Raw genomic sequence first — 17,613 nt, forward strand, 5'->3', positions numbered from 1 at the left:
TCTAACTACTAAAACAGTATACTGCTGTATGTACAGTCAGTATGTAGTACATGCTGTATAGAATTAATATGTAGTACAGATTTGGGATGTGCCAGTAGTGAGAACAGGTTACAATGGCCAAACCGTACAGACGCATGAATATGATTGTATGTTTCTAGTCAGCTGTGAATGAGATGATGATTGAGTAGCATGAATGTAACAGCTGATGCCAATGAGCAACAGAGCACTGAAGACAATGACGTCAGTGCTCTGCCTGAACCAACACTATGACACATGTAATATGCACAAAGAACAAAAATTACTACAAAGTCACAAATCAGAAGTTGTTTGGCATTTTACTGATAAACGCCAGCTTCCTGCTGCTTTGAATAAATTGGTCTGAGATGTTTCCAACAAGAAATATCCTTTTTCTAATCCTCTTAACATACGCAGCACTGCAAAGGATTGATTTCTTTTCACCCTCGAAGGCCGATGTGAGAGGGTTGAACCGAGAGGTGTCAGCTGCTGCAAAGACAGAGGAAGAAATTGGCCACTTTCTAACTATGTATTTACATTTTGTTTAACAATGTGTCCTTTTCAACAGTTTGAATGTCATCTCCCTGCACAATATTATGTCAATAAGATACAATCTTTAAACAACATTAAACATACTTTAATGAATATCTATCAATCAACTTGACACTTTTACGAGGGAACAAAATAGTCTTCAGGCTTAGATATAAATGAAACTATTAACTGCAATTTGGACTCTCTGCAGACTGTCACTGTTTTATTTGTTTGCTTGTGTGTTTTTAACACACGGTTTGTATGCAAGACTTCCTGGAAATCAGTATTGATATTGAGGGGATTTAAATCTTGGTGAAACACAGTGAACTGAATTTAATTTCATTTAATAATAAAAAACGTCAAAATGTGTCTTTAGTGACAAAACATTCTTTCATTCATAAATGTGAATTTAAGTCCGAAAGTGCTTACCCACATAATAATGACAGTAATAAAAACTTAAACTATATTAATCCTATATCTTTTAATGCATTTTTTACTTTATAAACACAAAAATAATATTTAAAAAAATACTTAAACCACAATAATGTCCCCTACCCAAATAACATAACGCTGCAAAACAAAAGCAACAACAAACAAACAAAAACCCACCAGGGCCTGATCACTGTCTCTCCAAAAATGAATAGAAAGGAATCCAGATTTCCTGGAATATTGTCCAATTTATATTTCAGGTTGTAATGATAGATCATTTATAATAAGATATATTTTTCTTAAATTTAATTTATGGCTGAGGGCAAGAAATTCTCCACTATCTAATGTCTCATCAGATTCAGACAAAAAAAAAAAAAAATGCAGTTGAACCTTCAACAAACAAACCACATCTCTAGCTGACCACCAAATCCTCTGAGTTCCTCCTTAACTCTAATCATCTTGGCACTAAGCAAACTGCCAAACATGAAGATGTAGTGGGAGATTATTCCTTCTCAGTTGTCATGTCGTCACCACATTTGAAATATATACATCAAGTCTTCCAAGGTTGGCAGCAGGTCTGACAAGAAAATTCAGCAAGTGTCTCCATAGGCTCAACTTCTGAGTATCCTCTTTCCACCACATTCTGCCATCTCTAAAGCTGCAGAGCTGACCTCTTGCGTTTTCAGTTATTGTCCTGTCAAAGGCGACCCAATTGCAAAATGTCCCTCATGTACTCTGTGGGATCCTTTTGCCATCATTATTCTGTCAGAAAAAAAGAGTAGAGAGTAAAAGTGTTTCCACAGGGGGATTTGGCCACAGTGGTTTCTACAGACCTCAATCACTGTAAACCACTGATTGTGTCAGTTTCATGTAGCACTCCACCAAAGTCTCCAATGAATCACCTCAAATTGCTCCTCGCTACATCTGCTGTTGTAAAGGAGAATTCCCTGTGTTCAAATTATACAGCTGCTATTCAGCATCCAGTGTCTCCACATCCTTTTTTTCTTAAGATTTACATCCAAAATAAACACCGCTTGACTCATGCTGCTACAGCTACACAGTATGGTTTTCTTTCCGGAGTGGATTCTAACGAGGCTGAGAGCTTTCTATACGCAGCCTCCAACCTGTGCTCAGGATAATCTACTGTAATACAAGAAAATGGCTTCACAATTTTTTTCCAGTAAGGTGGTTTCTGCAGCAGTCCAGTGGAGTATTCCATCAACGCTGCTGATGAAATCTGCGCTTAATTGAAAAAGCCCGGTTTGCATTAACGTCGACTTTCACTTTAGGGCTCAAGCTGTTCCATCAACACAATTTAACCGTGTCTTGTCGATGTTAACTGAAACCAGGCTTGAACAATTTTGCATTGTACGCACGCACAGAGTACATAAGCAGCCCAGAGCAGGCGATTGTTGAAAAGAAGATACTGGCTATATTATCAGTAAGCTTGATAATATCAGATGTATGTTTAAAATTGTGGTGTCAGCTAACTTAGAAGAACTGACATAACTACAATACATTTACTGTTAATTAGCCTAATTCAGTGAGGTGTTTGAAGAATATCTGATAGTGACCCTTGGCCTCTATTCATTCTTCTGTTACATCTCAACAGGAACCATCTCAAAAGCCAAAAAAGAATGTCACAACGAGTGAAAATGAAGTATAAAAACATTTTCCTGAGTGGTAAGTAGCCTATAATGACATGTGAAATGTATTTCAATCAGGAGAGACAAGTGAATGAAGCAAAAAGAAGTATTTGTTATGCAGATGATATTGAAGATTAAGTGCTAACAAAAGTCTTTGGTCCTGAGCAGCAGCAAGATCTGTTGGCCTATATCATTCACTGAGTGGAGACACTATTTGCCTGCTAGATCCCCCAACTCAAGATGCCCAAGGCTTACCATGTGTGAGTAGTCCTTATTTTTAACAATAAAAACAATGTGCATTTTATGCAATTCTTTCTTCTTTTGCTTTAACAACTGCAGTGTTTTTCTATTTGCAGGGAGATGACGCCAGCATGTCTAGAGCCCTTGATGAGGAAACTATTTCTGCAGTCATAGAAATGTCAGAGAAGAGACCAAATGTGAAATGTTTTGGATGTGTCTGCATTCTTCAAATTATGTAAAACCATACACCTTGCTGCAGGTCTTGACCGGAAGAAACAAGTACTTCAGCAAGGAATGAAGTAAGTAATTATTCATGTTGCTATTACCAACTATATAATCAGCTACTCTTTGACACATTTTCTCTTTCACAGGATGTCAGTTCGATTTACAAGCATCATCTGCTTATTGGCATTGAAAGTCAGAAACTGGACATCGAGAGATAAAGAAAGTGGAGAAAGATGCAAGTATAAATATAAACACAGCTGAAGGTCTTCAGAATAACTTCAAAACAACTTTGGCACTTTTTTCTTAAATTATAAATGCTAAACTTTCAAATAAAATAGGCGAATCAGGCAACTTCCATCGCAGATCATCTGACAGCATAGAGAGTGACCTTTAATGACGTGGAACACTTTGCTTGGCAGAGCATTTATTAAAAATTGCTCAGCATGACTAAGAAGGGTGGATACAGTGGTGTCTTTGAAAATGTAAAATATTGTGTAAGATTTCAAATCTGGTTTTGCGTAGGCCCTCTGCAGCTACATGTTAGTGCTGACGAGTTCTAGTGATTTGTTTGTTTTGTTTTGTTTTTATTCGTTGATCTGTGCTGATAAGATAAAGTGAATCACTATCTCTGTACAGTACAGTTGCTTCTTTGTGTAAAGATGACATTGAAATGGACATTTCTGTGAACAACTGCCAGGGTAACAGGATTTAAAGCCAAAGAAGTGTTGACATCTAATTTGATCTATTATCACAGATGTGCACATTTCATCCAAATCCAATTATTATTATTCTGCCTGACAGTGTATGGACAGCTGCTCCCAGTACATACATGTACATTTATGCTATGGAAAGATTTCCAGGTCCAGATGGGGCCTGGATACACACATGGGAACAGTCTATTGTGTCTATAACATTGGCGAAGCCTGAAGGAGAGGATTGTCAACCTGTCGCCTACTTAACATTTTAAGTCACATACCTGCAACTGAATAAAAGGCCTCCTTGATTCTTTGTGTTTCAAGATGACCAGGAAAAGTGATGAAAATATTCAGGTACTGCTTTAGAGCAAGGTATACCCTTCTTATTTCCCGGCACACAGTTGCCTTCGCAAGATCTTCTTCATCACCAACACTGTACAAGAATGCCCCACATGCAAAGACACACAGAGTTATGCAGACAGACTGAACAGTGGTCAAGGCTTGGCTACACTGAGTCTGCTTCCTTATGTGTGGTTCCAGTAGACTACATAGGCAAACTGTCTCTGAAGACCCTTGGGGCCTTCATCCACAAGGTTGTTGAGGAATGGACATGCCATAGTTGGTTGTAACAAGTCTTTAAATGCACCACTTGTATAGCCTAGGCCTATGTCAGTTAACCTATTGGCTTTTTAAGACAGAGAAAGCAGTAAGACATGTTTTTCTTTGTTTATTTTTATTAATGCATTATTTGGAACTAAAGTAAACACATAAATTCATGCTTGGTCACATTGTGAGAAAAAGGTCTGAACTTGTGTTTCCAAACACAGACATGACAAAAGTGATATGAACGTGAAAAGACACTTGACAGAACTGTCTTCTGGGATCTTGTTTCCACCTGTTGGAAATTGTTTGACACACAGCTAAATTAAGCTAGACAGTTAGCCCGCTACAGAGCAGGTTAGTTCAGCGGTATGAGTTACCTTGGTTACTGAGCAGGGAATCCTATAAACCACAGTAATGGAACAGATCTCTCACTTAAATTACTGAGACTTATAAAAATAAAAAGTATTTTCCTTTATCTGCCTTGATGGAAGAGGGCTCTGGAAGACATAACATAATTCAGTTGAAACTCCAAAAACATCAGACTCTAAACACAAAATCAGTTAAGATCAAACTCAATGTTTTCTTTTCTCCACTTATGCCAAAAAATGATAATTTCACTGCTATTTTTGGTGAGGGGAGCGACATACTGCTGTCACTAAAGCTTCAACCCCGCAGAGTAAACTATGCTCAAGTTACAATTATACAAGATGCTGGTGTGAATAAAAACACCATCAGGCTTTTCTTTTCTTCCAGGCAGAGAAAAAGAAAAGCCGGTTGTTATCCTTTTTCTTTTACAACTTGATGTTAATGACACCACATGTTTTAAAATGGACCAGGAGGAGATATAGCAATGGAGAATGCACAATGGAGAAAGATTTTCCTTGATTTGATGTATTTCCAGCTGAAAAATGAGACAGGCGGGTGGTGTAGGATCATCACATTTCTCTATTTCCAATGTATGTGCAGTATGTACGGTTTTATTTAGATCACAATATGTTTCAGTTGGTTTTATCAACCAAAAACTTTTGATCAGACAATATGGTTCCAATGTGTTTTAATGGAAGTGATAATGTATAGAAAAATGTAATTATTCAGTAAATGCTGATGTATAGACATAGATACTACAAGTGAAAATATTCACCAACTCCAGCAATAAGATGTGGAGCTCAGTTCAGGAATGAAGTGGGTGGTATCAGAGACTGGATTTTCATCTGTATCCAGTCAGTGTGTAAAAGAGATAATTATTGTGCTGCCTAATTATCCTACTAGGCTAACACAAATTAAGATCAGCAGATACAGCTTCCATATGTTATACAATATGTTTAAAGACACCAAATGAATGTTAATTTTGCTCTGTATGTGTTGGACACATAAATAAGCAGCTGTTTGCTAACAAGTTCACCATATGTTAGAGTTGTTTTCGCAGCTTGTCTCTGCTGCTCACAAGAAGCCAAAAAACAATCTGTTATTGCAAGTTTAAAGGGGACATATAATGCACATTTCCAGGTCTATATTTATATTCTGGGGCTCCACTGAAATACATTTGCATGATTTACAGTTCAAATAACTCCTTATTTATCTTATACTGTCCCTTTATTCGGGCCCTCAGTTCAGACTCTGTCTAAAACGGGCAGTTTTTGCTCCTGTCTCTTTCTGGTTAGCCAGTTCTTGGAAGCTGCCCCTCGGCAGACTTCCGCTGGCTCCAGAGGCTACGTAAACAAACCATGAAACCAACTATAGTAGAAGGATTTCACCACTTTTGTCACGTTCTTTACTCAAAATGTCAATTTCTCAAATACATCTGCACAAAGTATGCAAGTGGACATTGCAAACAACACATGGAACAACCTTAGCAACAAACAGCCATTTATGGGCATGGGGTCAGCTCGTCAGCAAAGTAGAAAAAACTGTCACAAATGAAGTGTTCAGTGCAGGCTGAAAACTGGGCTTTTAACTTATAGGTTGCATTTCTACAAATGTTAACCTCAAGTTTTGGAACTTTGACAATGTGTAATATATATCTGACATTGCAACAGAAAATCACAAAAAGCATAATATGTCCCCTTTAAGATGTTTTGGAGCTTTACTCCAAATCTCTGAAATGTTTCTTTGGGGTCTCTTTGCGCTACCCTATAAAGTATTCTTACACAACACATCCTCATAATTAAACAACCACATAGGTCAATTGCACCATATACTCCAGAATGACCTGTAGGAGCGTTTTCTAATATGCCGCCTCTATTGGTGCTTTCCAAAACCATCACAAATCACTATTGATTGACTGAAAGATCATGGTTTGGGTTAAAATGATCACTTGAAACATGGTATGATTCGCAGTTGGAAACATGACACTTGCGGTTGGAAACAGGAAGTGAACAGCAGTCTCTAGCAAATAAATCCACTTTTTGCAATCTATCTATTTAGCCAGCCAGCCACCCAGCCCGCCACCTCTGATTATGGAAATTTGTCACCTTATATTAACGTGTAACAACTATGGCCGTGAGACGGTGTCTGCCACTCAAACGTAACTATGGGTCGTTTTTGCCAGCTGAATTTTTGACCTATACTGTTGTTTTTCTTTTGAGGGCGGGCTGTTCTTATGGAGTGTCCTGAACTCTTCACAGAGTGCTCTGTAGGTTCCTCCCAAGCCCCCAGGAACTGCGCCGGGTTGTGAAGCCAATTTGACATAATGGCCAAGCCATGTAATTACGTCACGTGATGATATTGGGCCCAAATAGACTTTTTCCCATAGACTTACATTGTGAAAGAGACGTCTGTAAATCAGCAGATAATTTTTTTGAGCATAACAAGCCCCGCAAAATGACTCGTCTCACTATCAGAATTTGATCCGTTCGGGCTGATCACATTTGGAAAGTCTAGAAGAGCTGCACGATTGAATTGTTTTATCCCCATTCAAGTTAGCCGGAGGGCTAAACTGGAAGTAGCCAGCTTGGCCAGCAAAAGTCACTAGTGTGCTTGCTTTATGGGCCCAACAGATGCAGAAGCAATGCGGGAGAAGTTTTTTGGCTTCATGCGCCACTGAGCAACTTTCATAGGAATGAACAGGGCCCTGCCTCTGACGCTGTATCCAGTTTTCTTTATACATCCATGGTTCCTCCTCCAACACTCCTCAGTGCTCTGTTTACACACTGTGATGTCCTGCTGAGGTCTTCTGCGGTCACTGGGATTTGTTCCTTTCCCTTCATTGAGAGCATTTCGTGATAACCCTCCAACATCATGCAGCTAGTCCAGCATTAAGGCACCTAGCTGTCGTCTCTCTCACCATGTTCCCCTGACCTTTGTTTGACTACGTATACCATCTCTCAGGATGATCTCAAATCTAATCATGTAATTCGATTAGAAGAACCTCATTACTTTGAATCGCCTGCAGAATTAAGGCTTTGTCTCAGGTCTCATTACATGACATTTCTCCTTCCATGAACGCAGTCTGGCTTGTTGGCAGCAGGATGGGTGATGGGGGACGAGATTGAGAGAGAAATACAAAAACAGGGGGTCTTCATTTTGAGAAATCAAGACCACACATCGTCTTTTTCTTATTAGAGGAGCATGATCCCTCTGACAGCCACCAGGCATTTCCTCTCTCAGTATTTCTTAACTTAAATGCAGCAATTTAAGCAAGTTTTTCCTTTTTTCCTTTTTAAATGATCACTTTGAAGGTTATTATGTTTAATTTCTGATTTGACTGTATGAGAAAGGTGTTGATTAAACTCTTTTTGACACAGTTTGTTAAATTAGACTGCAATATAATGATGAGTGTTTAAAAAGTTGCATTACACCGGCCAACCATGTGGTTTTAAAATTTTCTATGAGCCACATCTGATTAGCCTGGAGTCCAATGATGTGACATGTTTTTCTTGTTATTCCATTTAGCATTGTTTGGACAAAATGTGTGGAAACACAATGTGTTTGGAAAGTCTCTGACCACTTGTGCATTTGAAAGAATGTATCACTTGCCAAAAAAGAAACGCATTGATTAAAACAGGCCTTTTTTTTGTTGACATCACATTGTCTGTTTTTGTTTTACCTTTGTTACATATATACAATAATTCACATTCAGCTAAACTTGCCATGAATATCCATTCTGACATTTTATTGTTCATTTTTCCTCTGCAGGGAGGTCAGCGTTCTGGGTCAAGTACATTTTTTATGGAGCTGTTGGGGATTTGATATCTTGTTCAAGGACACTTCAGACATGGTGGATGCATCCCGCAGTGACTTGAACGACTTGATCCTTTGATTGCAGAGCTGCAGCCAAATAAATGTGCACTACATCTGGTCAATTTAATATGACTTGAAGTGGAATTTCACTGCCAAACCTCCTACGTACATTAAATCTGACTTGAGCTGTCCAGAAATGTTTTCCACTCACGCTGCTGATCATGCAGATTGCTTGAATATCTAATATGACATGAGCTGAACACAGTTATTCACTGTAGAAGTCCATGCTCGTCGTGATATATTACGAGTTAAATGTCAAAAACATCATCTAGGATGATAGATTTACCTGTGTGCACAGTCTGGAAATGTTTTTTTTTTTCTGTTGGATTCAACCCAGAAACTGCTATATGTTCGCAGCATTTTTACTTCTATTTTTCTGCATATCCAAAAAACTGAAAAAAGTAATGTAGCACACAAAGCTTTGGAGCTGAAGATAACGAGGATGACCTTTAAAGCTGTGACGAATTCTTGATTTATAGATGCATGTGTTTCCTATTCACTTACTGTAAAAGTTTACAATATGCTAAGCCTCTCTAAATCCACCTAACTTTATTAGCTAACAGAAAGATGTATTGACAGATGTTGTCATGCAGCGGCGAACATGTTGTTTACCCCCACAGTCGGCAGGAAGCTACTTGCTCTTGATGTCTAATCTAATAAATGTGAAATACTGAGCTGTCTGGGTCTCTGTGTGTGAGGAGGGGTGGGGGTTGAGGCCTCACAGAATTGTTCAAAGAAAGTCCTCTGTTTGACATGACAGTTTACAGACCAAAACCCACCTTATATGTCATCCACAGGAGGTGGAAAAGTAATTTCTTTCATCTCTCTTTTCTCCTTGTTCCCATCCCTCTTGCCGTCTCATTGGTCCAAACTGTTGGACATGACAGAACAGTTAATACCAAGCAGATCAGATTCCCTATCTGTGCAGGTTTGCACAAGAACCATATCTAAGGCAATAAAGATCACATTTCCCAGTTGATTTTGTGCCCATTAGCTCAGGATCACTTTATTTAATCTCCTACAAGGACATATAAACACACATCATGTAGTGCAAATTAATTTACAACAACAGAACTACAGAAATGTAAAATCAGTTTTAAAAAATAAATAAATAAATAAAAATCAGACCTTCTCCAAAATTGTGGTTTGTTTTGCTGCTGGAAGTTTTAAGATTTGATAGCGTAGAAGATCTTGGCATGGGAGGAAAATCTATGACTGGATTTGATTTTCTTTCTGGCAAAACACCAAATCCTGAGGCAAATTTTAAAATTGTTGGAAGGGCCGTCGAGGACCTTGATGCTGGTCAAACAATGAGGTGATGCTCTCCTAAGTGGAAAATTCCTGAACAGTCAAGGGAGGCTTTTAAAGGTATTGTATAACTGAGGACCAGAGTGGAGAATTTTAGAAGAGAAAATGGTTATACTCTTCACTCAACCTGTAAAGATATGATTTATGTTATTCTATATATTTTTAATAGCCAACAAATCCATGAAAAGACTGAAACCTGCAATGTGCTTGTCTGTGGCCCTGAGTCCCAAACCCATTTGTTCTTACTGAAGATGTAGTTATTTGAAAATAAGTAAAAAATATAAATAAATGAAAATAAATAATTTATTCCTAAAAATTTAATAAATTAGCGCATATTCATAAATTTGTTGCTGTGGTGAGTACATAATTAAGTAAACTACAGTGTCCAGGTTAATTGTGATCAAGAAACATGTCTCTCAACGCAATGATGTGGTGCACTGATGAGTTTTTAATACTTTCTGACAACACTGGAGTGGAATAAGCTATTTTATTCTTTAGCTACACAGACAATACTTGTGAGTGGGATCAATCAATTTATTGGTGGTTTTGGAATTGATCACAGTAAGAACAATTTATAATATCACAAGATTATCCTTTAACCTTAACTCCACCATTGTACTATTATACACCGAAACATACGAGACATTAATAACATTAGCAGAAATTGACAGAACAAAGCAGAGAACAAGGGGCAACCCAGCAAATATGGAACTGAGATAGAGAGGAAAGAAGGACACATGAAAGAGAACAGAGAGAAAAAAACAGGGTGGAGACATTTTCATAGAGAGCAATGAGCCAAGTGAAAGAAGAAAAATAAAGGAATCATATCAGAGAGACTGAAATATTGCTGGTACTGGTACTATTTATTTTCTTCCTGAGAGTTAAACGGGAAGATCGATACTACTCTAATGCCTGAAAAAACATACACACCCACTGTAAGATACCAAGTGTGTGAGAGAAGACAGAGTCAGAGTTAACGCTGAACCACAATGCTTTTTATTGGCACTTAGCCTACAGCTAAATCTCTGCTAACACCATGCAGTAATATAACTCTGGGGGAATACACACAGGCCAACTACGGAAGCCTACACACGTCAAATAGAGCACAACTCCCAACAACAATACATTACACCTCCCCTTCTAGCGAAATACAACACAATATCAAGATCACCACAATAAATGCAGCTACAGCACGTTTCAGGAATATCACAAAAATAACGAAATACTTCTTGTCACTAATGCTGTCTACAAAAATAACGACATACTCATGCAAGTGTCTCTGAATGCACAACAAACTTATAATACAATCTGCATCACAGCTGCTAGCTTGGAAAGAGGGATCTCCAAGACAACCACTTCCTTTGGAGTCTTTAAACACCTGCCTCTAACTATCACACAGTCTCTTGAGGCTGGAATGAATTATAAGTTCAGTTTATCAGGGTGTTTTACCACTCTGCCTCGTCTGGCGGTGTACAGTGTAGTTGGCTGAGTCTGGGCGGCGCTCAGGTGTTTCTTGGGTGGTGAACTGGGTGAGTCGGGGGAGGATGAAGATTGTGGTTCCCTGCCTTGTGATGAATCAACCGGCTCTGTCCAAGGCTCATCCAGGATGATGTAACGAGCCTAGTTCGCAGCTGGTATACTCTTTCAGAGATGTTGACTGTTGTGATGGAACTCTTTGAACTCATTGTAGATTGCAGCCAACGCTGTTTACAATGTAAGACCTGGGAACACTGTGTGGTCAGATAACAACCTCTGGAGACCACCTGGAATGACCTGGCTACGGCCCATTATCAGTTCAGTCAGTTCAGATGATGACAGGAATGCCATGTCTGTTGAACTGACCTTTTAAAGCTTCAGTGGCAGTATAACTGTGCTGGTCTTTCAGTTAATCAACTTCAATGAACTTTGAGTAGTAGTCCACCAGTGCTTTCCTTCAAACTCAAAAATGTCTGAGGATACTTGTCCTAATGGCAGTCCTGGAGTCTCTGTCGGCTTGAGTAGCTGTTTTGAAACTCTGCACATTTACTGCAGTTTCTGACCATTTCCTCTATTTCTGCAGACATGCCTGGGCAGTAAAACACTTCACAGGCTCGCTGTTTGCTCTTAACCATTCCAAGGTGAGAATGGTGTATAAGCCCTAGCGTGTGTCCTTGCATAGCAGGAGGCACCACTATACACAATCCTATGTCCACTACACATCAGAAACAGCCAACTGGCTTCTTGAGTCCCAGTATGGATGAACAGGAAGATGAAGCTCCCGCCTGTGATCTGGCCAGCCCTGCTGAATTAACTTTTGGAGAAGGCTTAACTTGTCTTTCGTATGTTCCTGTAGTTATATCTACTTCTGGTCACTAACTGAAATGTAGCTGAGCATGGACTCCATGGGCTCCATCTCTGGAGCACTATCACTCAGCTGCGCTCTTGACAATGTATCCGGCAGCTCCATGTCGTTTCCCCTCCTGTGCTTAACAGTGAGGTCATACTGCTGGAATCAGAGGTGCATCCTCAGAATGTACATAGGATTAGAGAGGAGTGTTTTTTTTAAAAACATATCCTCAAGTGGTTTGTGGTCGTTGTAGATCATGACATGTTCTCCAAATGTGTAGTGATTAAACTTAATACATTCATGGACAATTGATAGCGTCTCCTTTTCAGTTTGTATTTGCATATTGTGTTTCAGGATCTGTCAATGATCTTGAGGAGAGCACCAAGACCACAACACAGAATATGTCCATAGGCTCAGCTGGATCATTATATTTGAGCACTAGAGGATGTGTGCACAATTCTTTGAGCCTCTCAAAAGCTTGCTGCTGCGCCAGCTGCTATGTAAACTCCACTTTGCTTTTGAGGAGTTGCCGCAGCGGGATGCCTTCTTCAGTGAGGTTTGGAATGAACTTTGACAGATATGTCATGAAACCCAGGAAACGGCACATCATAGCAGAATCATGGGGAAAGACGGGAAGAGAGAGAAGGCCCATGGTGACAAGGAACCACAAGTGGGGTGACGCTCCCCAGTCTCCCCAAAGCATCATTACCCTCCAGGCAGCCACAGAGGGTCCAGGAGAGCGGAGGGTCCAGGAGAGCGGAGTGTCCAGCGGGGAAAGACGAGGAAACCAACTGAGTCAGACAGAACATGAATGGTGGCCGCAGGCTGGCCAGCCTGAAACAGAGTAGAGCACCCAGAGTACTGCAGCATGTCACGGATGTCTCTGCCCAACTGTGTGAGTACTGGAGACAACAGTACTCTGGGGAGCAGTTGGGTGGGCTGGTTGTGGTGGGACTAGTTACTGCCAGTTATTTCGTGCCATCAGGGTACCAGCAGAGGTGGGCATCCCACCAAAGGACCCCAGCCCTGGGGAGGACGAGCCAGCAGGCAACCGACAGACGTGTCTCACCCACGGATAAGGCCAGCTGGTACCTGAAGACATTTTAGGCCAGTGGTCCAACCCCCCTCTTGTAGAAACTTATACTTTACTTGAGTATTTCCATTTGATTGGTGAAAAAGTCCAAAAATTGAAAACAGATTTGTGTATCAGAGCTTTGTTCTTCTTTACTCGATCCCAAGTTGGTAACCACTGGACTAAACTAGCTAACTGTATATAAAGTAGTTCAAACTAACTCCACCTCCAGCAGCTACAACAGTAACATGCTGCTTACACACTGATGCTTCATTATGAATAATCTACTGATGTCATATATAATATATCAGTCAAAGGGACCAAACCATTTTTTTACTAGTATTTTGACATTGCTGTATTGGTACTTTTACTCAATTAAAGGATCTGAATACCTCTTCCACCACTGGTATTTAACATCACAAATCGTCCTTTTCACGCTTACAGGAGATACAATGTGTTAATAGATGAAGTTTAGAAGTGCTGGTATGCAGATTTTTTTCCTTTGGACAGAGGTATAAGCTAGCAGTGTCCCCCTGTTTCCAGTCTTTATGCTAAGCTAAGCAAACTGGCTGTTAATTGTAGTTTCAGACAGATATTAGAGTGCTATCAGTCTTCTCAGCTAACTCACAGCATGAAAGCAAATTAGCGTATTTCCCAACATGTCAAACTAAATTAACTTTATCATTTGAGTTGATGTAATGAACCAGACTGCCAGAGAACATGTTTGAGCGTGTGTTTCAGTGTTTATTAATGGTCAAATCCATTAATGTCCTGTTGACAATATCACCAATAAAAAAATAAATAAATTTTAAAAAATGGTCAAATCCAGCATTGTGATCAGGTCTCTGTCAATATTACTTTTAGCAGCTCGCTCTACCACGCTGCTAATCACCCAAATCAAAACCTTTTGAGAAAGGAGAACAAGAATTTTGAGCTCAGCAGGGAATATTTTTTCAAGGCCTTCCAGAGGTTTGAATGTCAAAAAGACAGAGCTGGGGAAAATATGATTTCCATAGAAAACTGCAACGTTCGATCAGTCAGAAACACACTAATGTTCCTCTTTCCTGGAAGAGCAAATGCACAGACATATCTCTAGTGTCTGAGCATTTGCAGAGATAGATGTTGTCCTAGTGTTTGAAGACATATTCCCATCTTCCATTCCGCCAAATGTTTGTTTCAGCTCATATCTCTGTTTCTACTGATTATTATACAGTAGGAGGAGGTCTTGGCACAGACAAGAGCTGCATAAAGCAATCTATCACCAAGCATAAGGGAGTGCATTATACAGCATTAGTGGGCATGCTTGTATTTGTTATTACCTGTACTTAGACCACAGTTCCCAGCAGACTAAATTGTCTCTCCCAGCATGACATCCTGTGCAGAAATCCACATAATAACACACAATTTACTCACATGTTGGCAGTGACCATTCTGCTCACAGGAGAAAGCATCTCTTCTCTTTCCATCAGATACGGTATGTCCACATTCCATTTTAAATATTTAACATGTTGGCCCGGTTATTGTGTCTTATTTTTTTCCAACAATAACATTCCAGGTAGAGCAGCGCTGCCTCTGTAGGGGTAAAATCCTTTCTGAAACAGTATAAAATATTCTCATCAGTTCATCGCAATATATGTATATTGTCCCTGCAGGAAAGGTTTTGCATTGTCAGACAAAACAGTAACCACCAGACACACAATTAAAAATTTAGACATAAACACATGCACATAAATCAATTTTGGATGATTCATTGGAAGCCTACACATCATACACTTGCACATGGTTAAGTATTCATTACTGTGCATGTAAGATTAATTTTGAATTTTAAATGTCTTTTATTGACAAATCCAATAAACAAGCAACTTTGTATTCACTGTCATAACATGCTACTTTTTTTCCTTAAGCAGTGAAGTGCATTCTTTCTGCCAGATCCTGCCAACATCTGTGGGGTTTTGTTTTTGGCTTATCCATCAGAACATTTGCATGCTTTCTCTGCTCAGTAGGAGCCAAAATAAGTAGGTAACTGTCAAAGTGACTTGTTTAACCAAGGATGCTGGTGAAAAGAGTTCAAATAGACCTGTTTAAATTATTAGTCTGTTAATTAATTAGACAATTAAAATTGAAATTATTTTTGTTTGTCATTTATTAAGTAAAAATGAAAAATATTACTTATTTCTGGCCTCTTGATTGTGACGATTTTCTGCTTTTCTTTATCAGACATTTTGACTTGTCAGAGTAGGAAAAGCACAGGTGTTACTAATAACATTAACAATGGCTCTCTTCTAATTAAGTGCACCAATAAGCCATGACAGTGATGATGCACAATATCAGGACCCTGAAACTGAAGCAGCTAAATAGAATCAGCCATCATTAAGCACCTGTGCTTTCCCTACTGTGACATGGTAATACATCCTCCATGAAAAAGTCCTAATGTGACAGACAGTTTTCACCATTTTTCGACATATTTATAACCATCAGGTTTATGAACAATGAAAATGTTAGCAGCCCTAGTTTACATTGCTTCTCGTGGATGATAATCCAGTCTATGTGTTACGTGGGGTGGATTAGGTGAACCCAAATTCATACACAGGTGAAGAGACAGGGATATGGTAGGAACAAGGTACTTATTTTTAGGCGGAGGAAAGGGAATGCAGGCCTGGGGAGGTTTGGGCAGGTAGCTGAGATGAGCGGGGATCCAGGCCAGGGAAGCAGGGCTGACGAGACAAGGGACAAGAGACAGAGCAGATGGGTCTGCAGGGAACATGAGAACAGGACGAGTACCAGAGCAACGGGCAACAAGAACTAAATAGAAAAACTGGTAACAAAGTTGGCTCAAAGCGTAGTAACACTGATGGATAGCAGAGTCTACCATCTGGCAGAGTGGAAGTGGCAGCGCTGAGTATTTGTAGAGGATTTGATTACTGAGATGAGGTGCAGCTGGTGTGACTCTGTCTGAGTCTGGCACACCTGCAGACAATCACACACACAGGGAGAGGGAGGGAGAGAGCCACTCAGGGAATGACAGCAGGTTAGGGAGACACAGGATTGTGACACCATGTTTGAGTTTCTCACCCTCTAACGATGTAAAAAGTCCAGGCGCAAATAGTTTGATGAGGGAAGAACAGAGTGGAAAAGCAATATATTGGCTCTTGCATGTTGAAAAAATGTTATACCTTTGCTACATAAGGCCATTGTCTAATTTTGTCTTTCTTCTCAAGTGACCATTTGTCACATAAAATGTCAAAAGATGAGTGACTTCACTAAACAGCCACGCAAATATTATGCTACCCTCTAAAACTAAACTTAAACTAAACATTTAGTTTAGTAGAACCTTTTTGTTTGTGCTTGTTAAAGGCTACTCTACTGTGTTACAGGAGCCACATTATTGTAACAACCTCATGAACAATCCTCCACTGAAGGCTTTGAATGAGTGGCTGGTAGATTGAAAGGTTCAGTACCAATGTCCACACTCACGGACTTTGAGGTGTGTTCCCGTTAAGTCTGGGAGTGCTGTCCCACTGTCAACTCATCAAGTGCGTGAGGGCTCTCACGCAGACATTTTGAGCCCTTTATGCACACTTTCTGTAAGTCTGCATCTCTGTAGACTTTGCCTGAGGGAATTACCCACACCTCATAGCGTTGTGATGTTAAATCAGTGTTAAATATGGGGTTACTGGGGTAAGCTATTAACAAGGGTCTCTCATCAAACATCTCTTATTTTTTGATGATGCTGTTTTGACAAAAAGGAGTAAATTGATTATTTGACAATTCCTCTCATCCACTCTGTTAGGCAAGAGCCTGGAAGATGTTCAAATTAGACAGTCAGTCCCTCACTTGACTGTCATGCACATGATTATTTTATGGGTATGTAAGGTTTAAAAGTGAAGTTAATTTATACATTCAAGTTAATTCACAAAATATGTATTTACAATGTTTACACAGTTAATTATTTATATATCGATGCTGTATTTTTTATATATTTACAAGTTCAAATATTTGCATCAGCATCCTGCTAAGGTTGAAACAGCATTGAATCTGCTTCTGTGGTTTTACCTCATTACAGTTGGATCTGCCTCAGTCTAGCCTATGATTGGTTGGTTTAGTCACATGTGCCTAAAAGACGAGGAAGTGTTGTTGTTATGTCTCTGATGCTGGGAGCTAGAGTAAAGTGCTGCTTAAAAAGTCACCTGTCTCCATCCTGCTATTTTCTCTCATGAAGAGTGTCAAATTACCACCTACCGAACCCTCACGTTACAGGTATATTACCTGTTTTATACTTTGTTT

The 17,613-nt window shown here is 39.5% G+C and overlaps 1 long non-coding RNA gene across 1 annotated transcript; it reads right to left on the bottom strand.

Moving 5' to 3' along the window:
- Positions 1 to 8,524: 8,524 nt before the first annotated feature.
- On the bottom strand, positions 8,525 to 16,187 carry LOC122998429. Its single transcript, XR_006407426.1, has 3 exons — positions 14,649 to 16,187; positions 9,403 to 9,494; positions 8,525 to 8,650 (listed from the first exon to the last, which is right to left on the bottom strand). It is a non-coding gene; the product is annotated as an uncharacterized LOC122998429 (long non-coding RNA).
- Between the last annotated feature and the right edge of the window lie 1,426 nt (positions 16,188 to 17,613).

Source organism: Thunnus albacares, chromosome 15 (assembly GCF_914725855.1).
Source record: "Thunnus albacares chromosome 15, fThuAlb1.1, whole genome shotgun sequence".
NCBI classification, from domain to species: Eukaryota; Metazoa; Chordata; class Actinopteri; order Scombriformes; family Scombridae; genus Thunnus; species Thunnus albacares.